This window comes from Lynx rufus, unplaced genomic scaffold, assembly GCF_022079265.1.
Source record: "Lynx rufus isolate CCGP_SWC_20201006 ecotype Redwood Valley unplaced genomic scaffold, mLynRuf1.p SCAF_15, whole genome shotgun sequence".
NCBI lineage: Eukaryota > Metazoa > Chordata > Mammalia > Carnivora > Felidae > Lynx > Lynx rufus.
In genome coordinates this window covers 31995930-32019751 of record NW_025814829.1, presented here as the reverse complement: position 1 = coordinate 32019751, position 23822 = coordinate 31995930, and the positions used below count along the sequence as shown (strand labels likewise).

The 23822-nt window shown below is 47.0% G+C and overlaps 1 long non-coding RNA gene across 8 annotated transcripts in view; it reads left to right on the top strand.

The window, feature by feature from the left end:
- Positions 1-23604, top strand: part of LOC124510098 (uncharacterized) — a 29434-nt gene extending 5830 nt beyond the window's left edge. For 4 of the 8 annotated variants that reach the window (XR_006961625.1, XR_006961618.1, XR_006961624.1 and 1 more), the window contains 4 exons: positions 13495-13567; positions 14609-14964; positions 17481-22511; positions 22764-23604. This is a non-coding gene — a long non-coding RNA (uncharacterized LOC124510098). Of the gene's footprint in view, positions 1-13494; positions 13568-14608; positions 15336-17480; positions 22512-22763 lie in introns of all 8 variants that reach the window. The other 4 variants (XR_006961621.1, XR_006961619.1, XR_006961620.1 and 1 more) reach the window with 4 other exon arrangements.
- The last annotated feature ends 218 nt before the right edge of the window (positions 23605-23822 follow it).

Genomic DNA, 23822 nt, shown 5'->3' with positions numbered 1-23822 from the left:
CTTTAATTTTATTAATATAGGAAATTATACTAATAGATTCTGTATGTGAACTATCTTTGAGTTCTCAGTTCAATCCTCACATGGTCTTCTAATACAATGCTGATCACAATGTTGGTTTCCCAACATTTTCTTTAAGATTTTTGCATCTATCGGGGCGCGTGGGTGGCGCAGTCGGTTGAGCGTCCGACTTCAGCCAGGTCACGATCTCGCGGTCCGTTGAGTTCGAGCTCTGGGCTGATGGCTCAGAGCCTGGAGCCTGTTTCCGATTCTGTGTCTCCCTCTCTCTCTGCCCCTCCCCCGTTCATGCTCTGTCTCTCTCTGTCCCAAAAATAAATAAACGTTGGAAAAAAAAAAAAAGTAAAAAAAAAAAAAAAGATTTTTGCATCTATCTCATAAGTTATATTGGCCTTTAAATTTCTTTTCTTGTGATATCCTGTTTGGTTTAAGAATCAAAGTTAAGCTAGCATCTTAAAATGAGTGAGTGGTTTCCCACCATTTTTCCAAGCTGTGGAAGAGGTTATATCAGGAATATTCATCTCTTGAAGGTCTGCTAGAGTTGTCCCTCATAATTATAAAATATATTTTCTATCTATAGTCATATGTCTTTCATTTTTCTTAATGTTTAGTTTACTTTTTCTTTTTCGTTATATTTGCCAAAATATCCATTACATTGAGCTTTGCAAATAAATCATTTAGTTTTAGACACAAGTGCAAATTTGTTTTTAAATTATTAATTTTTAGTTTCAATCTTATTTTATTCCTTTTTTCTATTTCAGTTGAGTTTACTTTGTTTCTCTTTTATTAGCTTAGTTTTTTTTTTTAAGTTTAACTCATTTGTTTTTGAACTTTATAATTACTTAATGTGCATTTAAGATTATAAATGTTCTGACTACTGGTTTGGCTGAATCCTTGAAGATTTCAATATGCACTACTCTTATTCTGTATCATTTCCACGTTATATGTTATCACTATTTTGACTTCCTGTTTAATCCGAAGGTAAGTCGAATTGGGGAAGCTATATTTTTGTATGGTTTCAGATTTATTTTATTATAGTTACTGAATGAGACTGTATGAAGTCAACATTTTAGAATTTGCTGAAATTTCTTTTGTGGTCGTGATCATGAAATTATCAAGTTCTGCAAATTTCATGTGTATTCCATTTGTTTGTTGAGAGAAATTTATTGAGTTGTGTTATTAAAACCCTCCCCATACCTGTACTTTTTGTCTGCTTGATTAGTCATTTTATGAAAGAAATGTGTAAAACTCTCCCACTATCACAAATATTTGTCACTTTCAGTTTTACTTTATATATTTCAATCTTGTGTTTTAAGCATATCAATAATCATCATTATATCTTCTTGAGAGATTGCTCCTTTTATTAATATAAAACATTTCTTTTTATCACTTTTAATGCTTTGAATTCTAGGTAGTCTGACATTTATGTTGTTACAACTACTTTCATCCTCTTTATATTTGCTTGATATATCTTCTTCTATTTCTTTATTTTTTCATTTTCCTGTGTCATTTTTTTAAGTGCATCTCTAGTTTAAAGTCTATGGCTAGATACTTTCTAAAAACCCAGTTCTAGATTCCTTTTTTTAATGGGCAAATTTAACCTGTTCATATTTATTGAGACTACTGATGTATTTACAGTTAGGCATGCCATTTTGTGTATGTTTTGTATTTCCATACATTATAGTTTTGCTTTTGCTTTCTGCTTTTTGTTCCATTTAATTTCCTTTACTTGTTAGAAAGTTTTACCGTCTACTTATATTTTTGTAGGTACTTCAGTCCCTTTAAATATTTAACACATAATATTAAGCATACTTAAAAATATTTTTTTCAACGTTTATTTATTTTTGAGAGAGAAAGACAGAGCATGAGCAGGGGAGGGGCAGATAGTGAGGGAGACACAGTATCTGAAGCAGGCTCCAGGCTCTGAGCTGTCAGCACAGAGCTGGACACGGGGCTCAAACTCACGAAACGTGAGATCATGATCTGAGCCAAAGTTGGGCACTCAATCGACTGAGCCACCCACGCGCCCCAGCATATTTTTTTTTAACCATGGCTAGAGTTCAATCTTTTTAATTGAAATACAGTTGACATAAAATATTACATTAGTTTCAGGTGTACCTCATAGTGATTTGACAATTATATACATTACAAAATACTCACTGTGATAAGTGTAGTTACCATCCATCACCATACAGTTATTACATTATTTTTTAAAAAAATTTTAATGTTTATTTTTGAGAGAGAGAGACAGAGACAGAGTGCGAGCAGGGGAGGGGCAGAGAGAGAGGAAGACACAGACTCTGAAACAGGCTCCAGGCTCCAAGCTGTCAGCACAGAGCCCAACATAGGGCTCCAACTCAGGAACTGCGAGATCATGACCTGAGCTGTTGTCGGTTGTTTAACCTACTGAGCCACCCGGGCGCCCTGAGTTACCACCACATTATTGACTGTATTCCCTATGCTGTACTTTTCATTCCCATACAGTTCAATTTGTCTCTAGTAAGTCCCTTGAACAGGAAACTTAGCACGTCTTTACTTTTCTCCTCTCTCATTCCACTACACAACCATCTATGCTAATATTTTTTACAGTGTATTTCTTTATTTTGATAAAATATATATACCATAAATTTTACCATTTAGCCGTTTTAAATGTGCAATTCAGCAGCATTAAGTACATTCACGTTGTTATGCAACCATCACTACTCTCCATTTCCAGATATTTTTCATCATTCCAAACAAAAACTCTGTACCCATAAGACCATAATTCCTCTTCACCATTTTCCTCCAGATCTTGGTAACCTCTATTATATTTTGTCTGCATGTATTTACATATTCTAGGTCCCTTATATATGGAATCATATAGTATGTTCTTTTGTGTCTGGCTTATCTCACTTAGCATTATGTTTTCCAGACTCATCTGTGTTGCAACAGATATCAGAATTTCACTTTTTTAAAGGCTAAATAATATTCCATTGTATGAATATACCACATTTTGTTTATCTACTCCTTTGTTCATGAACATTTGGGTCATTTTCACCTTTTGTCTGTTGTGAATAATGCTGCTATGAATATTGATGTGCAAGTATATGTTTGAGTCTCTGATTTCAGTACTTTGGTGTATACACCTAGAAGTAAAATTGCAAGATCATGGTAATTTCGTGTTTAATGACCAAAATTGGGGAAATCACCAAAATATTTCCCATAGTGGTTGCAACATTTTACATTCTCACTAGCAGTCCTCCAGGATATCAGATTCTCCATACAATCCCCAACACTTGGTATTTTCCATTGTTTTCATGATGTCCATCCTAACGGATATGAAGCAGTATCTCATTGCGATTTTGATTTGCATTTCCCTAGTGGCTAGTGATAGTGAGCATCTTTTCATGTGCATAATGGAATTGGCATATCTTTTTTGGAAAAACGTCATTTTTCATTTGTTTGTATTTTTGTTGTTGAGTTCTAGGAATTTGTATATATATGATTTTCTCCCATTTCATGGTTGCCTTTTACTCTTGATAAGTGTCTTTTGATGCACAAAAGTTTTTAATTTTGATGAAATCCAAGTTATCTATTTTTTCTCTTGGTGCCTGTGCTTTTACTGTCTATCCAACAAATCATCACCAAATTCAGTGTAATGAGGGTTTTCCCCTATATTTTCTTCTCTACTAATTTTGGCTTTCACATTTAACTCTTTGATTCATTTTGAGTTAATTTTTGTATATGATGTGAGAAAAGGGTCCAATTTCATTCTTTTGCATGTGGATAGCCAGTTTTCCTAATACTATTTGTGGAAAAGACTGTCCTTTCCCCACTGAATAATGCTATGGCCTGAATTGTGGTCCCCCACTTCATATGTTGAAGTCCTAACACCCAGTACCTCAGAAAGTGAAAATATGTGGACAAAGGACCCTTATGCATTATTTATTTTTATAAATATTTTTATGTTTGTTTATTTATTATTATTTATTATTTATTTATTTATTTTTGAAAGAGAGAGAGAGAGTACAAGTAGGGGAGGGGCAGAGAGAGGGACACACAATGTGAAACAGGCTCCAAGCTCTGCACTATCAGCACAGAGTCCAACGTGGGACTCAAACCCTCAAACCCATGAACCATGAGATCATGACTTGAGTTGAAGTTGGACACTTAGCCAATGGAGCCATCCAGGTGCCCCTGGACAAAGGAACTTTAAAGAGGTAATTTAAGTTAAATGAGGTCATATGTATGGACCTTAGTCTGTATGACTGCGTTTGGAGGTAGGGTCTTCAAAGAAATTATCTAGTTGAAATAAGGCTGATAGGGTGAGTCCTTAATCAATATAACAGATCAGATGTCCTCATAAGAAGAAAAAGAGACATTAGGAATATGTTCTCAACAGAGAAAAGGCCATTTGAGAAGATAACAAGGAGATAGCCACTTGTAGGCCAAGACAGAAGACTTAGGAGAAATCAAACCAAATTTAGTAATATTAAATCTTCCTATCCATAAACATGGGATGTCTTCCCATACCATCACCAAGTGTAACTATTCATGTTACCAGGCATAATTACCAAACTTATCAAGAACTTAGTTCTAGAAATTTTTTTTATTTTGGTTTTTGTTTCACTGTAAACATTTATATACACTTAAATATATATACAAAATACACAAAATACACATATATATGTACATGTACTTTTGGTGTGTACACACACATAAACACATGTATTTCACCTCACTACTTTTTTTAAAATATTTATTTATTTTTGAGAGACAAAGTGTGAATGCGGGAGGGGCCAAGAGAGATAGAGACAGAATCTGAAGCAGGCTCCAGGCTCTGAGTTGTCAGCACAGAGCCCGATGTGGAGCTCGAACCCACAAACTGTGAGATCATGACCTGAGCCGAAGTCAGAGGCTTAACCAACTGAGCAACCTAGGCACCCCTTACCTCACTACTTTTTGAAACTCATTCGTCATGGATTCATATTTCTTCTTGTTGGAATATATCTGTAATTGTTTTAGAGAGAGTCTACTTTGGCTGGACATGGAATTTTCTGTTATTTCCCCTTAACATTTATAGAGGTATTGCTTGTCTTATATCCAATGTAGCTGATGAGGGCTCATGTCAATCTGAGTTTCTTTCCTTTGTAGGTAATCCTTTTTTCTCTCTGGAAGGATTTAAGATTTTCTCTTTGGTGCTCTGAAATTTTGCTACCATGTATCTAGATAGAGTTGGCTGAGAGAAGAGGGTCAGGGTACAGAGGGGTTCAAGCCCCTATATGTCTTAGCTGCTTTCAGTATCCACCTCCTCTGAGGGTGGGGTCCTCTTGGTAGCACCCTTTCCTTTTTGAGAACAATGACCTTCTCCATAATCTCGTGTGCTTTTCTGCCTTTTAGGGACTCCACACAATTTCTGGCCCAGAAGAGTTTCCTCTTCTTGTTTCTGAGTTTGATTATAGATTTATTTCATTTTTATTTTTTAATTTTATTATTATTAATATTATTTTTGAGAGAGAGAGACAGCAGGGGAAAGGGGCAGAGGGAGAGAGAATCTTAAGCAGCCTCCATGCTCAGCATAGAGCCAGATGCAGGACTCAAACCCACCACCCTGGGATCACGACCTGAGCCAAAATCAAGAGTCGGACGCTCAACCGACTGTCTTATCACATTGTCTAATTCCCATCAAATGACATTTTGGAAAAGCCAAGCTGCGAGGACAAACATCAGATTTGTGGTTGCCAGTGGCTGAGGGTTGGAGGAAGGGGAGGACCTTAAAGAGCACCGCAGGACTTTGGCGGGGGGGGGGGGGGAGGGGGGACATGAATGTTTTACATCTTGATTGTGGTGGTGATAACATACCTGCACGCACTTGTCAGAAGTCGCAAACTATACGCTTTGAGAAGTGTCATTTTTCTATGCAAATGATGCCTCAATAAATACTGACGTTTAAAAAAAGTTCGGTTTTTTTTTCTGTGATTTTTAGAACTTGAGCCAAAAGGGAGAGTGGTAGCTTGTGCTCAGTTGGTCGTCTTGAAATGACACTCAGCCCACGAGTTTTAAGCAGCACAAACATCAGCATCCACATCAGAGCTACCTGGGTCAGTGTCGCTTTCTGTTGGTGGTTGCCTGGACCAGGGTGACCAGCCGTCCTGGTTTGCCCAGAACTGAAAAGGTGTTTCTTGGGACATGAGACTTGAGTGCTAACATTGAAAGGCCTGCCTGGGCAAAGGGGGAGGAGTTGGTCACCCAGCCAAGGCCTGTTTTTCATTCCTTTTTTAATCCACGTATGGTACCGGGCAGGGGAAGAGGCCCAAACTCGTTGACTAATGTGTTGTGGAAGAGGTGTTCAACAGGCTAGTGACCAGGTCCAGGTGCCGTACAAGCTGGGTGGCCCTCAAGGTCATCATGAGTCAGAACCGACCTTGGCAAACCCCAAATTCCTGCATCCTGCTTAGAGAACCATTGCCCCAACAGGCTCAGTCTGGGGGTCCCGTGTCAGCCCCAAGACATTTCCTCTGTTGGCATATAACCCAACCTCTTAGCAGTTCAGTTTCTCCATTTATTAACTCAAGTTGGAGTTAAGAGTTAAGTTTGCTGCATGTTCGTTAGTCTTTGCAAAAGCCGTGGGAGGAAGGTACTGTTACTCTTGTTTTACAGAAGTAGTTACAGAGGCTCCGGGAAGCTAAGTACCTTGCCCAGAGCCACACAGTTATACAAGGCAAGTTGGGATCTGAACCCCTGCCCTGCTTGTTCTAAGCTCAGATACTGAGGCACTTTCCATAATACCAGGCTAACATTCGGAAGTGGACAGAAGGCACTCAAGCGTCAGTTTTCTGTCTCACCTTCCTCCAAAAGGGAAGGAAACTTTTCTCCCCACAGGTGACTCTATCAATCAACAATTATGGTTCACTGTATTTAGACTTTCCTGAGTGAGAACTAGGGAAAGAGGAACTTTCCTGGGGGCAGGAGAGAGGGGAAATGGTGGATGGTTGTGACCGCTGGGGCAGGAGACAGAGGGTCCCGAAGAGGGGTTGCTCTTGGTCTGCGAGGGCTGATTCTCTAGTCTGGCCCGTGATCTTTCAGGAAGCTCTCTCCTCTCTGGTTCCCCTCTGCCACCAACAACCGTGCATTTGCAGGATGCCTCTGACCCGGGATTGGCCTGTGACCTGTGGTTAGTGACAAAGCAAACTTGGCTACACAGGCTCAGCCTGGCGCTCTCCCTAAGGCCCTGTGGCCTCATTAGGTGGTATGTGCCTGGCAGGCACTAGAGCAGGACATGGGAGGTCAGCAGCTGGCAAGAATCCTGCAACCCAGCACACGAGAAGGTAGGAAAGAATCCCAAACTCCTGAGCGCCTGGGGAGGGAACATTCTGCCTTGCTGGCTGTGATTTTCCTCCCCCCTTCCTTGGCAAAGTGAAGGAATTAGGTGCATCTCGGCAGCAAAGTCAAAATTAATTTTGCTTCCCTCTGCAATGAGAGTCCAGCTGAGCTGGACAGGGAGGGGCCCTAGAAAGGTATTTCCACCTTGGCCTGACATTAGGTTAGTAGAAACGGACTTTTTGTTCTTACTGGTAGGTTATTAAAACCCTCAAGGAATGTGCAGAAGGCAAATTTAGTTTGAGGAGCCCAGCAGGCCAGGGAAATGCTGAATAAATAGTGCAGCTGTTTGGGTGACTGCAGTGTTGGTGACAGGGAGCATTTGAGTGAGGGCTGCCCCAGAGCCACACCTCACGGCAAGGGGGGGCGGGGGGGGCTCCACCCCGAGAGGGTCTGCAGGCTGCTTCTGCTCAGCCCCAGTCCCTTCCCACAGTTCCTCCCCTACTCTCTGGGGGCCTGAGAAGCTCACTAGCCTCTTGTCCTTGGACTTGATCTCCACTGAAATCTCTCCAGGTTGAGTGCAGGAGGAAAAGGGAAGTTGATGCGGGGTGACAAGGGAGGTGGGAGAATGCCACATCCACTACGTTCTGATAATCTCTGGAGCAGTGAGCCTTTGTAGGCCCCCCAGTGCAGGAGGGCCTGTTGCTTGTAAAGGGTTTTACTGAGCTGCTGACTCAGAGGTACAGGGTTGATTACCCATAATCACAGCCCCGTGTGGTATTGCGTCTGTCCAAATGCAGAGATCTCTTTAGCCCCACATTCCCCTTGCCCCTTCTAAGTTAGAGTAGCATCTTCTAAAATGCAAATCCCCCTATCTCCCTACGCTCAATTCCACAAAGGCAAGAATCACCTTTCTAGAGGAAGTGTTCTCCCTCTTGGAGCCCAGGGGAGCTTTTCCAAGCACAACTATGATCATGTCAGCCCTCCCCCAGATCTTTAGCAAGACCTAAAAGCCCTGCTGATCTGGCTCCTGCCCACCTCTCAGCCCCACCTAACAGCCATGACCTCCACACCTACTCATTCAATTAATGCAACAAATAGTATTGAATACCTACTGTGTGCTAGGCGTGGATATATGCATTGAGGATACTCACGTGACCCAAATAAATACCCTGCTTTTGTGGCATTTATATTTTAGAGTCAGGAAAAATTTATAGCAAGTTGGCTGGCAATAAAGCATTAAGGAGAAAAACAGAACAGGGAGGGGAAAAGGGGGTCCTACTTCAAAAGGATGATCAAGGAGGGGTGCCTGGGTGGCTCAGTTGGTTAAGTGTTGGACTTTGGCTCAGGTCATGATCTCACTGTTCATGAGTTCAAGCCCCACGTCAGGCTCTGTGCTGACAGCTCAGAGCCTGGAGCTTGCTTCAGATTCTGTGTCCCCCCCCCCATCCCTCCCTTGCTTGTGCTATCTCTCTCTCTCAAAAATAAACATTTCAACAATAGCCAAACTATGGGAAGAGCTTAAATGTCCATCAACTGATGAATGGATAAAGAAATTGTGGTTTATATACACAATGGAATACTACTTGGCAATGAGAAAGAATGAAATATGGCCTTTTGTAGCAACGTGGATGGAACTGGAGAGTGTTATGCTAAGTGCAATAAGTCACACAGAGAAAGACAGATACCATATGTTTTCATTCTTATGTGGATCCTGAGAAACTTAATAGAAGACCATGGGGGAAGGGAAGGAAAAAAAAAGAGAGGGAGGAAGCCAAACCACAAGAGACTCTTAAAAACTGAGAATAAACTGAGGGTTGATGGGGGGTGGGAGGGAGGGGAAAGTGGGTGATGGGCATTGAGGAGGGCACCTGTTGGGATGAGCACTGGGTGTTGAATGGAAACCAATTTGACAATAAATTTCATATAAATAAATAAACATTAAAAAAAAAAAAAAGAAAAGAAAAGAGAAGAAAGGCCTTGAAGGAAGGATGGCCAGGATTTTAAAAGGATGGTCAAGGAAAGTCTCACTTACAATGTGTCATTGTAACAAAGGCCTAAAAAGAAGGCAAGCCAGACATATGAGGCAAGCACATGCCAGGCAGAGACCAGCACATACAAAGGCCCGGAGGTGGGAGCATGCTTTCCATGCTCAAGAACAAGGAGGACAGTGTGGCTGCAACAGAAGGGGATAGAAGACGGGATCAAAGAAGAACCCAGGCATTTGCACTTTGGTTCTTATTCTGAGTGAGATGGCAGGTTTTGAGCTGAGAAATGGCATGACTTTGACTTAGGTTTTAAATGGATCCCCGCCTGCTTTTTTGACAATAAAATGAAGGAGGGAAGGGACAAGATTGGGGAGACCAGTTAGGAAGCTCTTGTCAGAATCCAGAAGAGGGATGAGGGAGGCTTGAACACAGTCCCTGTGGTGGAGGTGCTGAGTGGTGGCCAGAATCTAGATGCTTGGCAGGGCTTTCAGGACTGGGTGTGACGGGAACTGAGGAGTCAGAGATGACTCCAAGCTTTTGGCCCAAACAACTGGAAAGATGGATTGACCACGTACAGAGATGAGAAGACTATAGGAGAGCAGGCTTTGCAGGTAAGAGCAGGAGTTTGGTGTTGGACGTGTTAAATTTGAGATAAATATTAAACATCCCACAGAAGGTATCAAATAGGCATTTGGATGTTCAAGAATGGAATTCAGGAAACAGATCTAGCTGGAAATGTGTATTTAAGAGTCATCGGCTATAGAAGGTGTTTAAAACCATGAGCATGGCTGAGAATTGTCCTTATTTAAATTCGGGACCACCCACCTCAATGGGCTCTTAAGACGACCAAGCAGTCCAAGGACAGAGCCCTGGGGCACTTCAATGATTTGGGGTCAGGAAGATGAAAAAGAGTCAGCAAAGGACACAGAGAAGGAGCAGCCAGTGAGGTAGGAGGAAAAGCCAGGAGAGGGTGGGGTCCTGGATGCCAGGGAAAGAAAATGAATGTTTCAAGGAACATGTGACCAGCTCAGTTAAAAAGTCCAGAGGGGCCAAGTGAGATGGGAATTGGGTATGTTCAATTCATACCCAGTTCAAGTTCAATGAGAATCAATGTGTTGGCCAGTAATTGGTCACCTTGAGGTGATGTGTTCTGTGGAGAAGAGGAAAAGACTGATGGAAGTGGGGTCAAGAGAGAATGGAGGATAGGAATTGAAGACACTGAGTACAGGTACATCTTTTGAAGAGTTTTGCTGTAAAGAAGTAAAGAAATGGGGTCAGTAGCTGGTATGGGACATGGAATTAGGAGAGGACTATTTTGTTTTTAAGGTTTTATTTATTTATTTATTTATTTATTTATTTATTTTGAGAGAGGAGAGAGAGAGAGAGACAAAGCCAGGGAGGGGCAGAGAGAGGGAGAGAATCTCAAGCAGGCTCGGTGCTGTCAGCACAGAGCCCGACGTGAGGCTCAAACTTGCTAACCGTGAGATCATGACCTGAGCTGGAATCAACCAACTGAGCCACCCAGGCACCCCGAAGACTTTTTGAAAGATAAGGGAAATAGCATTATGTCCGTAGGCTAATGGGAGTGACATGATAGAGGGTGAAAATGTGATGATGAAGGAGAGAGACACTGTTGGAATAAGGTCCTTGGGTAGATGACAGGATGGGCTCTAGTTTCTAAGGAGAGGGTTTGGCTTCAGCAAGGAGCACTAACAGTGTCCAGAGTAACAGGGGGAAAGTGTAATATCTGGATACAGACTTAAGTTGGCAGATGTGGTGGGAGCATATGAAAGTTCTCTGGCAAGTCTTCTTAGAGAGTGGGAGGGCGAATGAACAAGAGAAATTAGGTAGGATTCCTGGGGAGCCCTAAGTGTCCACCTGACCTCAGTTGGCTGTGAATTTACAGTAAGGTCAGTTACCATCGTTGATGTTTTCTAGACACGTTTAGCTGTTGTGGTACAGGTGTTAAGTAGGTGGAGAGCTAGATTTAGCCAAAGCTGGCATTTTTCTAGAAGAATACAGTGAAGGAAGAGGGGGCAGGGAGTTGAGGGTATTAAAATGAGTGTCTACAGTGATTGACTAGATCATCTAATCGGGGTGAGAGGGGCACTGGGGAGATGGAGGGAAAAAGAAGGATGGGTAAGTCTCAGGAGATAGAAGAATTATTGGAATTCAGGTTCCAGAGGGAGTGAATTGGGAAGACAGGAGACACGACATTGAGATTATGGGGCATGATCACAGGGTGAGCAGCTGAAGTGAAATGGAAGACAAGATGACCAGAAGTGATGAAGGAGATGAAGGAGAGGTCAGTCGTGCCTTGTGTGCTGGATCGCCCATTGACCTCAGTCCCCCTTCCCCTCTGCGCTCTCCCCAGTGCTGCTGGAGCCAGAAGCCCAGAAACCACATTTCCCAGAATCCTCAGCCAATAAGCTTCTAGGTTTGTTTCCACAAATGAGAGGCACTTATGATAGACTTGGAAGTAGAAGAGAAGCAGAAATATTACTGTGTCTCTAGCAGGGCAGTAGTGGACAATTACATGAGCTTTGGGTTCATAGATAGAAGATTTGTAGCCGCCTGTAGGTGCTTTCTGTCACATCACCTGCCTTCCTAATAGAGTCAGATCACTGTGGAAGGTTTCCTGTGTTTCTTGAAACTTCCTGAATCTTGAAAGCTGGTATTAAATTTGAATTCTATGGCAGCTTCTCTGACTTGTCTTTCAGCCCTAGCGTTTTGTTGTTTTTAAACATTTAACTTCCTGTATTAAATAGTTAGTGCTGGAAATACCTAGAGGGGTTTCTGCTTGCTTGCTTTCTTTATTGTTTTTTAATATACCAGATTCCTCCCACCAGAGAGCTTTTGTACCTGCTGTCTTCCCCAAACCCCTATTCAAAATGTTCTGCTCCAGTGCCCCTCTCTTTACCTACTTACCTTCAGCTCTGGGCTCAGTTGATCCTTCCTAATGGACATTGTTCCAATTACCTATTGCTGCATCATAAACCACCCCAAAATATATAAACAACAATCGTTTTACTATGGTCAGGAATTTGGAAAGGGCACAGTGAGGATGAATTGTCTCTTGTCCACATGTCTGAGGCCTCAGGGTGGAAGACATGAACAGGTGGCTGGTTGAGGGCTGGAATCATCTGGAAACATCTTAACTCACATGTTGGACACATCTTAACTCACATGTTTGGTGCCCGGACTGGGATGGCTCAAAGGCTGGGCTCAGTTGGGACTGCCAACTGGAGTCCCCATATATGGCCTCTTCACGTGGCTTGGAAGTATGTGGGTTGGACATCCTTACAGTATGGTGGCCCCAGGGCAATTGGACTTCTTACATGGTAGTTTGGGACTCTGGAAGACAGAGTTCCAGTGAACAGAGCGGAAGGGCTTTTATGTTCTAGCCTCTGACATATCGGTACTTCCACTGGACTCTGTTGGCTGAAGCAAGCACGAGTCACCCGAATTCAAGGGGAGGGACATAGACTCTTCTCCATGGGAGGAATGTCAGAACCTGATATGTTTCTGTCAGTATTCTTCCCTTAGTTTGTATGTATTCATTATGATGAGCACATAAGTCAGGCGAGCAAAGCTGGCCGTGTGTAAGAGACTTTAAGGGCTAGTGAGCCAGAGAACGTTCACGCTGTCGAAAGTAACTAGCCACCTCTTGGCACTGGCTACTTGTTGCCCCAAGGGAAGGCATGCCCAGTGCTGCTAGAGTCCCAGTTTTTCAAGAGGATCCAGAACTCAGGGTGTTTATGTAAAAGTTTCCAATTTTAAAAAGGCTGTGCAGGCCAACTGCCTGGAACGTAGTAGGCTCAGTAAAGAGAAGAAATAGAAAAGTATCTCACACGCCCACCACCATGCCCACTGCCATTCCTATCCTGAGTTTCTGCTGATAAAGAGAAAAAATAAAAATACCTCATAATGTGGAGTGTGGGTGGGACGTTCCCACCCCTTGGTCGGGGTGCTGTAGGAGATGACGGAGCGAGACAAGGAAACCAGGCTCCTACGTGGGCCCGACACGTGGTACGATCCACACAGCAGCTCAAGGGGCAGGTAGGTCACCGTGCTCTTCCTTTGCTTCGTTTTTCTTCTAAATGCTGAAAACGATCTGAGGTACATAACTAGTTGTCTGGCTTCTCTCACACAACAGGTTAAATCTCCTTTGTTTTGCTCCCTCTGTGTCCAGGGCTTGGAGAAGGTCTTGCCATAGAAGGTGCTCAGTGGATTCCTCCTGGAGGAATGTCATGCGGGTGTTACAGGTGAGGCTCAGGGGGCCAAACACCTGGGGACAGGTCCCTGGGGACACGTACACACACACACACACACACACACACACACACACACGCACACACAATTTGGTGCAAACTAAGACTACCATTGATGCCTCAATATGGAAGCTGTTCCTGATACTCTAGAGCCATGTGTTTGAAAACGTTTGAGCAATTTAAAAATGCATTTGTTAAAATCAGTTTCCCTACAGGATATTACAGGAAAGAAGGGGATTAAGAGATTTTGGTAATCCTTGGGAAACATTGCAAGCTTCATGATTCTCATCTATTTCAGGCAAAACTGTGAATATTTAAAAAAAATTTTTTTAACGTTTATTCATCTTTGAGAGACAGAGAGAGACAGAGCATGAGCAGGGAAGGGGCAGAGAGAGGGAGACACAGAATCCGAAGCAAGCTCCAGGCTCTGAGCTGTGAGCACAGATCCCCAAGCAGGGCTCGAACTCACAAACTGCAAGATCATGACCTGAGCCCAAGTCAGATGCTCAACCGACTGAACCACCCAGGTGCCCCCCAAACTGTGAATATTTAAATATGTGATGTAAATGCAGAGCCTGGGAATGGAGAGAGGGAGGAGCAGGGTTTTGGAAACCAAGCAGGGGTGCAGAAGGGCAGCTTGGCTTCCCTAAATTTGCCTAGAGGTTCATAGCAGCAGCAGCAGCAACTACTCTGTTTTCCATTCTTTTGTTCATTTTAAAGACATTTGTGGGGCTCCTGGGTGGCTCAGTCGGTGAAGCATCTGACTTCGGCTCAGGTCATGATCTCATAGCTAGTGAGTGTGAGCCCCGCATCAGGCTCTGTGCTGACAGCTCAGAGCCTGGAGCCTCCTTCAGATTCTGTGTCTCCCTCTCTCTCTCTCTCTGCCCCTCCCCTGCTCATGCTCTGTCTGTCCGTCTGTCTCTCTCTCTCAAAAATATATAGAAAGAAAGAAAGAAAGAAAGAAAGAAAGAAAGAAGAAAGAAAAAAGGGTCTCTCTTTCTTTGTTCCTTCTTTCCTTCCTTTCTTTCTTTTCAGGGGCAGCTCACCTGGCTCAGCCAGCCGGGAAGGCAGAAGTTTTGCAGTGTAACAGAGGTGCGGGGTGTGGTGCCAGCCAGCACAGATACAGCACAATGTCACCTCTGGAGAAGATGGCCTCAATAAGCAGCTGGTCGCCGGTGACCCGCCGTCCTCCCACACTGCCCACTGATGTCAGAGACGCTGAGGACGCAGTGGTGGTAGCCTGTTTTGACATCACTGCCAGCGGCATGCTCACAAAAGACCTGGAGAGAGAAAGTGAGCCCTACGCAGAGAAGAGAATATCCTTCCAGCCTTTTTTCTGCGGAACTGGGCTTTGAGCCAGACTTGCCTGACCCCAAACCCTTTCGCCCTCCGTGAGTTTTGCAGATGAGCCTCAAGTCTTTTTGCAACACCAGTGGATATTTTTCCCCGATAAACGTTGCTCCTTTCTCAGACAGCAAGAAGTTAGGACAGTTTCTGGGGCACCCCCCACCCCCACCCTGACCCAAGTCACACGCACCGTGTCTTCTATCTGCTTGCAATCCAAGGCAGAATTCCAGTAGCAATTCCGGGCGGCAACACTTCATCTCAACGCCCGTCCATTAAGAAGGACGCTGTCCCCTCCCCCCCCCACCACGCACGGGACGGCCGCCTGCACCTTTAACAGTGCTTGGCACACGGTGGGCCCTCAAGAAGTGGGAGTTCATGGAGCAGTAACCATGATTCAGCACCCACTGGGCCCCAGGTGCAGCACTAGATTCTCTGTGAATAGATTCTCTGACAGCAACCCTCAAAGGCAGCCACAGGTCCTACTTTACAGATGAGGAAATTAAGGTTTGGGGAGCACAGTAGACTTGTCCACACTCACAAAGCTGGTTAGCAGTGGCGCTTGCATTTGAATGGAAGTAGCCTGCCTCCATAGCAGCTCCTGTGGTATAAACCACCCTGGGGGTGTACGTGTGGGGGGCGGCAGTATTTAAGTTGCTTGCACCCAGTGCTGAGGGCGTCCAGATCCATGCAAGCATCTTTTGGTCCATGTGGGAGTGGAACCCCCCGCAGGGAGGGGTTTGGAGAAGCTGTGAGGAGGAGTGAATGAGAGAAAACAGGTCAGGGCGGTAGGTGGGGCACATTGCAGGCTAGGTGACACGGGGCTCAGCTGGGCCCCTTGGGTTTGGAATGGGAGGGCGATGAGGGAGGCGCCATATGCACAGGTCATGGCTGGGCTCAGCCCAACCCAAGCAGTTGTTGTTGTTTGATGGACCAGCCAAACTTGTCCTAGCAGCTTCCTGGCTTTCTAAGGCCTCCCCTGCCTTGTTCCTAAGTTACTGGGCTAAGAAAATAGAACATGTCCACCTGGCCAGCTTCTTAGCTGGAGCCTCAAGAAGTTCTAGCACACAGACAAGCAAAAGAGGAGAAAGGGATAATCTGTTCATTAAGTCATGGAATATTTATTGAGTGCCTACTATGTGCCAGGCGCCACTATTGGTACTTGAGATACAGCAGCAAACCAAAAAGATTGACGCCTCTGCCCTCGGGTTGCTTCTCGTGGGGAATGGGGAGACAGTCCATAATCACTGTAAGAGATAAGTAAATTAGATCTTAAAGACAGTGAAATAACGATTAAGTGAAGCAGAAAAACGGGGACCAGTAGTGTGTGTGACTGGGGCTGAGGTTGATTTCTGGCTGCAATCCTAACACGGTGGTCAGGGCAAGTGAAGGAGTTATCCATGTAGTTCCAGAGGAAGAGTATTCCAGGCAGAGGGAACAGCCAGGTCAAAGTGCAGAGGCAGGAAAGTGCAGGCTTTTGTGTTTGAGAGCAAGAGCTAGAGAGAAGGGGGTGGGGCAGGGAGGCAGAAAGAGATGGGGATTGGCAGGGTCCAGAGCAGAGAATGGAGGCTAGCTCTGAGCACAGACGTGATGCGATCTGACTTCTATGTGTAAAGGACACTCCCACTGCTGGGCAGGTAGAAGGTGGAAACAGAGACCAACTAGGGCCTGGTGGGACCCGAAGGTCACAGGGGAGGGCAACTTGGAGCAAGGGAGATACCGTGGTGGTGGGGGAAGAGGTTGATTTTGGGTATAGATGAGGGAAGAGCCAGTGGGATCGCCTGCAGATTGGATTTGGGGATGGAAAGAAAGAGAGGAAGCAAAGAAAGCCTCCGGGTATTTGACAAGAGAAGTTGCAGTTTCCAGGGGCTGAAACCGGGAAGGACAGAATGGAGCAGGTTTTTTTTCTTTCTTTCTTTCTTCTTTCTTTCTTTCTTTCTTTCTTTCTTCCTTTCTTTCTTCCTTCTTTTTTTTAATGTTTATTTATTTTTGAGAGAGAGAGAAAGCACAGGTGGGAGAGGGGCAGAGATAGAGGGAGACACAGAATCCCAAGCAGGCTCTGGGCTCTCAGCTGTCAGCATAGAGCTCCATGTGGGGCTCAAACTCACAAGCCATGAGATTGTGACCTGAGCCAAAGTCTGATGCTTTACGGACTGAGCCACCCATGTGCCCCATGGTGCAGGTTCCAGACAGGCCTGGGGAGAACTGGAGTAGCCTCAGATCTACTTCATCTGAGATGTCTGTCACTCCAGCTGGGCATGTCGGGTAGGCAGGTAGGCAAGAGAAAGGTCTGGACTAGAACTGTGTTGGAGGTGTCGTCCTTTAGACAGTGGCCATGAGCCTGAATGAGGTCATGAAGAGTATAAGTGCGGACAGAGAAAAGGAAAAGGGCTGGGCCTTGGGGACTCTGAGAAGCCCAGGAGAAGAGAAGGAGCAACCAGGAAGGCAAGAGGAGAGCCAGGAAGGCTGGTGTCCTTGAGGCCAAGTGAAGAGAGAGCTTTCGGGAGGAGGGAAGGTCCAGTTGTACAGGGTGGCGCTGAATCCAGTCTTGCTGTCTTTGCAGGGCCCTGAGCTCCCTTCCCCTCCCCTATTCAATGGGAGCTACAATGTCCACTCCTGAGGGGTGCAGTGAAGATGAAATGAAATCGTGTCCTGGAAGCAAAGGGCATTTTGAAAGCTTTTATCAAAGGGAGTTTCTTTCTGGAGGAGAATTCAACCATACGATGATGATAAGAGAAATAAACTCATAATGACCATAATGCTGCTGCTGCTTATTTGTGTCTCAGAAAAAAATGTCTAAGGCATTGCCCTTGTCATCGGGCAGCAGAGCGGCAGTCGGGAGGACCCCCGCGGAACAACGGGCAACAAATAGCGCCCGCTGGGCACAGGCTGGAATTAAGAGACAGAAAGGCCAAGGGAGGGTTTCCCACGGTCTTGGACTTCACAGAGGGTAGGCCCTGGGATGTGGAGATTTGGGTGGGCGGAAGGGAAAAGATGTCCACGTGAAGGGAAGGGTGTCCCGGAGGTACAGAGCAGGAACTGATGGGGGCCCTCAGCACAGCACTGCACCCAGCTCCCCTCGGGCATGCAGCCACTGGGAATGGCATAAGCAACCCCAGTCCTGATGTTGTAAGACCTGCCTCAGTGTCTTTGTGCCTGTCACCAGTTCTCAAAACCCCACAGTAGGAGCAATGAGGCCAGGTCCAGTGGCACATCCTGGCATGGGAAGACCAGGGGCACCCTGCAGACACTTCAGGCACAGACACTATCACAGGTGCCGGTTTCTTGGTCCTCTGTCCTCTCCACTGGGCTTGGAAACCTTTCAGCTCCTCCCCTGCTCTGGCCTCCCTCAGGCTCAGATAAGGAGCTATTTTTGCTATCCACCCCTCCCCCACCTGCCCCTCGGGTCCCCTGAGGCCTGATCAGAGCTCTCAGAAGGGGATTCCTGAAAGGCCCTGCACTTAAGGGGACAGCGAGGGGCCACCGGCTATCAGTTAAGGAGAGGATGAGGGGCCACCGGCTATCAGTTAAGGAGAGGATGGTGTGGAAGCAAGTGACTCAGAGGAGCCAACAAGATGGAGAGGGAGAAAGAGGAAGAAACAGGTGCAGGGGAGAGAAGGAGTGGGGTGGGGGAGCAAAATGGGACCCGCAGGGGCTTGGGCAGGGATGAGGAGAAAGCGGAAGAGGGCTGGAGAGGAGAGACAAGGAGGGAGGCAGAGTGCAGGCCCCCAGCAGCACCCAGGCTGAGCCCGGGACTGAGAGATCACTGCATGTGTGGGTGGCTGAGGCCAGACGGCAAGCCGCCCAGATGCCCAGAACAGAGGGTGTCCTCAGCCCTGCCCCTGAGCACGAGGCCCTCTGATGCCCTCCCCTGGGGCCCCCGGGCTCACAAGCCCAGCAAAGTATCCGGAGAAGGCAGGGGTCATGCAGAGGCTTTCTGTCCCTCCCCAGCCTGCCCTCCGCGGGGCTGGGCCTCCCTAGCTCTGGATCTTTAGGGGTGTTGATGGGGTGCAACAAGCAAGAAGTTCTGGGCCGAGAGAGAGGGAGCAGAAGGGATGCAGAGGTCTAGAAGAAGGGGATGTAGAGGGATTCTGAAAAAGTGCTAATTTTGAAAAAAAATGAAAATAGAGATTTTTAAAACATCGCGTCCCCGGCTAACTGGGGCTCCTAAATACTAAACGGGGTTTACGACAGCAGCGTGTGTTTTGTGGGTTGGTCACATTGTAGCTTATCTGTGGAGCTGCTGACAGTAGAGGCGATCAGGAGGGGTGAGGTCGTGAGTGTATGAGAGTGTGCAGGAGGGTGTGTATGTGATGGTGAGTGTGTGGGGTGAGGCTGAGTGTGTGTGCCTGTGACTCCTCGGACTAGCCGTAGCAGGGTCCCTCACGGGCCTGAGACAGGGTTAGACGTGTCTGGCTGGGGGGCTGTCCTACAGAAGTTTCGCTCCCCAGTCCCTGCAGCCGCTGAGGAGGACTCGCCCCGGGAAGGAGGTGGGAAACCGCACTCCCGACGTTAGGGGGAGAAGTGACCCGCAGCCCATCAGGGGAGGGGACAGACAGCCCAGCCTGATACTCTCCAAGCACTAGAAAGAGGACTGCAAATAAAACCGAAAGATGTTCCCTCAAAGACTCTGACCCCATCCACCGTCGCCCCAGTCCAGGGCCCCTGACACCTCCGCTCCAAGCCGTTGGCAGAGTGGCTGGTGGCGCCCAGTGGGGAGCACTGGGGAGGCGAAAACCCTGGTGGAAGCATCTAGGAGTGGGGACAGGCAATGGGGGTGTGAAGAGTTGGAGAGGTTTGAGGCCTTGTGAAAAGGAGGCACGGCAAAAATAGAAGCCAGGGACGGTTTATTGTGGTCTGTGTGCACGTAGCACGGAGACACTGGGGGAAAGTCAGGGACATGCCAACGGGAACAATTAAACGCTATCCATTGTTTTCACTAGACTAACATTTACTGAACACATATTTGTCTGTGCCAGGCGCCGGGACCACTAAAATGAACGAAACACAGGCCTGCCCAGTCCTTCGGAATTCACCATGCAGTGAGTAAGATGAGCGTAAAAATGTCGTCATGTATCATTCTTAAGTAGTGATGATGATGATAGAAGCAGTAGCGTGCTGAGCACTAGCACGTCCCGGGCACTGATGCAAGCATTCTACACATACTCGGTGTTAGGACTGAGGTACGAACGAGATACAGATATGGGAGGCGTCCAGAGCAGAGGCCTTTCTGCAGCCTGGGGCCCAGGGGGCAGAAGTTCATTGTCCTCACTCTTCACCTCAGTCCTGAGGAGAAGTTCCTCCAGGGGAGAGAACAGCATTTTCCGCAGGGTTCTAGAATGGGTCAAGGAGGGCATCTGAATTCCCAGCAGCCCTCAACCCCACCTCCCAGACCCGCTGCTCTCCCCACTGGCCAGTCTCTGACCTTCCTCCTGTGGGGCTGGCTGGGTCAGACTTGTCTAGACCAGAACACCCATTACCCAATCTCTCCAACCCATCTCTTCAACTGACGCCCTCGGGGCCTTGTGGGGAGAGCAAACCTTGGGAGGACTGGGGAGGCCGCAGAGATAGTGGCAGATAGAGGCTTGAGGGTAGGGACGGAGGGGCTGCGGGGCTGGTGTCCAAGGCTGGGGGGCTGGACCGAGGACGAGCCAGCCAGCTCCCTGGTGCCCCACTCAAGAGCAGTCCCTTTGGGGAAGGCAGGGCTGGTAGCTCAGAGGTGGGTGGGGACAGCAGAGAGAAGTGGGAGGTGCTGGTATTTGCAGGGCTCAGCGTAGGAGAACAAATGTGTTCCCAGACGGTGGCCCACCCACCTTTTCTTCCCATTTCTGGTTCCATCCTGTATCTTGGGGGGCCACCAGTATCACCAGTGCCTATGTAGACAGCCCCACCCGCACACTGACACATCGCCAAACAGCAATGGGCGTCCTTGGGCCCAGGGAAAGGTTGTCAAGTTTGGGACATACTTGCATTAAAACAGTATTCCTTGTGTGTCTGAAATTCAAATGTAACTAGGCTCCCTGTATTTTATCGGGCAGTCCTAATCAGGGGTGTCCCACCAGCCATGAGGTCGGCCCTCAAAAGGCCCAGGGTAGAAATCCTCACAAGCCCTGCAAGCTGGCTCAGGGCCCATTGGGCAGTGACTTTCGGGGTCCTCGTGCTAGAGCGCGGCTGGGGGACACAGGCTCTGGGTGGGTACTTCTTGGCCCTGTAGTCTTTTTTGGCCATTGAAGAGTCATGTCCGGGCCTCCTAAAGCTCAGGAGCTAGAACAGGGGCCCCTCTGCCTGCTTACTGGCTGTATGGGGTGAGCCTCAACCCACCTTCAAGTGAGAGCTCACTTCAAACAAGGGGCGTGCCAGGACCTTTGCTGGCCTCCTCGGTTGGTGCCTTTACGTCTAAATCCTCTAGACTTTCCAAGTCCCCAGGAGGCAGTGACTTCCGATGTTGGGAGACCTATGTGATAGATCCGCTGAAAGCCTGGGGAAAACACAGGCCACCCAGTTATATTTGAATTTCACACGAACAATGTGATAATTTACTATAAGTATGTCCGGTTCAATATTTGGGACAGACTTATACTAAAAAACGATTTCTTGATTATCTGAAGCTCAAATTTAATCCACTGTTCTGGTTTTGATTTCATCTTTCTTTCTGGTAAATCTGAGAGCTGGGACATTGGAGTGCCACAGCTAGGATCTGGCCCTAGATTCTCTGCTTCTTGCCCGGTGAACCTCCCCAAGGGTCACTTTTCCTGTCCGCCCCCCAGGGCTGATGGAAGGATAAAATGAATAAGTGCCTGGCATAAGTGACAGTTGTGATTGTTGTCCCTGGCCGAGGTCCCACCGCTAGAAGGCTGCGGGGCTGATAGCTGCCCTCCGGCCTCCAGGCTCAGGTTCTCAGTCTTCTTCAGAACACTCCACAGCCCACTGCACGCTCCTGGGACCTGAGACCACCCTGCCTGCAAGGACCCCGGCAAGGGCGCCGAGAGAGGCTCGAGAAGGAAGCATGCTCTGGTTGGGAGAGCTCAAATTCCCTGATGACTGGAGAGGAGTCGTTGGGGACAAAAGGGAAAGGGAGGAGCTGACATTTATTCTGGGCTCAGTGTATGCCTGGCGTTTTGTAGTTTCTAATTTAATCCTCACATTCCTGGTCATTTCTCTTTTGCAACTAAAGATGTATTCATAGGACCAGAGGAGACGGCCCCTGATGCTACTCTGCTTGTACCCTGGTTCTTCCGGTGGATGTCCCCTTCCCAGTGAGCCCTTCCCTGACCACCATGCTTAAAATGGAAACCCTCCCCCATGGCTTGGAACTCTATTCCCCTTCTCTCCTTCCTTCTTTTCCAAAGCACCCTCATCAAATACAGTAAAATATTGGTTTGCAAGCATAAGTCACTCCAGAAACATGCTTGTAATCCAAAGCACTTATATATCAAAGGAAATTTCAAGAATCATTGTTGTGATCGCATACTACTCATATGGCAAGACATCACTTGTTTATCAAGTTAAAATTTATTAGAAATGTGTGTTTGTCTTGCAGAACATTCGCAGACCAAGTTACTCGAAAGCCAAGGTTTTACTGTGTATTAAATAGGTCTCCCTTGGGGCGCCTGGGTGGCGCAGTCGGTTGAGCGTCCGACTTCAGCCAGGTCACGATCTCGCGGTCCGTGAGTTCGAGCCCCGCGTCGGGCTCTGGGCTGATGGCTCAGAGCCTGGAGCCTGTTTCCGATTCTGTGTCTCCCTCTCTCTCTGCCCCTCCCCCGTTCATGCTCTGTCTCTCTCTGTCCCAAAAATAAAATAAACGTTGAAAAAAAAAAATTTAAAAAAAAAAAAAATAAATAAATAGGTCTCCCTCCCCTCCCAGAATGTAAGCTCCACGAGAGCAGATTTTTCCAGTCTGTTCTGTTTACTGACATGTTCCCTGTGCCTGAAACAGAGCCTTGTACATATTGGTTGAATGAATTAAAGATAATAAGAATAACAGCTAACATTTATTTTGTGCCTACTTTGCCCCTGGAACTGTTCTAAGTACTTTACGTAAGTTCATTTACAAAAGTTCATTTACGTATCCTCGTCCTCATATCACCTCTATGAGGCACAGAGCAGGCACAGAGAGGCTAAGTAACTTGCCCAAGGTCACACAGCCAGAGGGCAAGAGTTATGATCTGGTTGGCCTGAGTTCCTGGTGGAGGATCTTTTGCACGCTCCACAGGTGTCCATCACCCTGGCATCTGCTCCTCTTGTGTGGCCCATTGGTGGCACCCCTCCCACTCCTCTGTCACGCTGGAATGTGAATGTTTGTTTACTGCTGACGTGGCCCCTTCGAGGGCAGGGGCCAATCTCCTTCATGTTTGTTTCCTCAATGTTCTGTACGGTGGCCAGCCCATTGCAGGGCCTTCTCTCCATTCTCCCAGCTGGGGTTGGTTTGTACTATAAGCCTGGGGGGGGGGACGCACAGGTATGGTCACTCCCCACCCCCATTTTACCACTGAGGAAACAGGCTCAGAGAAATACAGTGATTTGTTGCAACAGGAAGAACAGACAGTAACCAGACTGCAGGCCACCTGCGTCAGTGCTTTCCTGGCCCCCGCCCCCTGGGGTGGGGATCCGCACTATAGAGCCCCAGGGATTCTGGCTGCTGCCCAAGGCTTTGGTGGGCACCTGTCTAACCACATGTCAGAACTGGGCAAAGGCAAAATATTGGCGTGGGGTGGGGTGGAGTGAGGTGTGGTGGGGGTATGGGTGGGTGGGGGTGGTAGGGCAGGGGTGGGGGTGGGGGGGTGGTAGTGGGGGTGAAGTGGGGCGGGGGTAGACCAGAGGATCCAGCCAGGTTCTTTCAGTGGGGCTGTGGGAGCAGTGGGGGCTGTGGGGGCTATGGGGGCAGCTTCTTGGAGCTGGAGCAGGT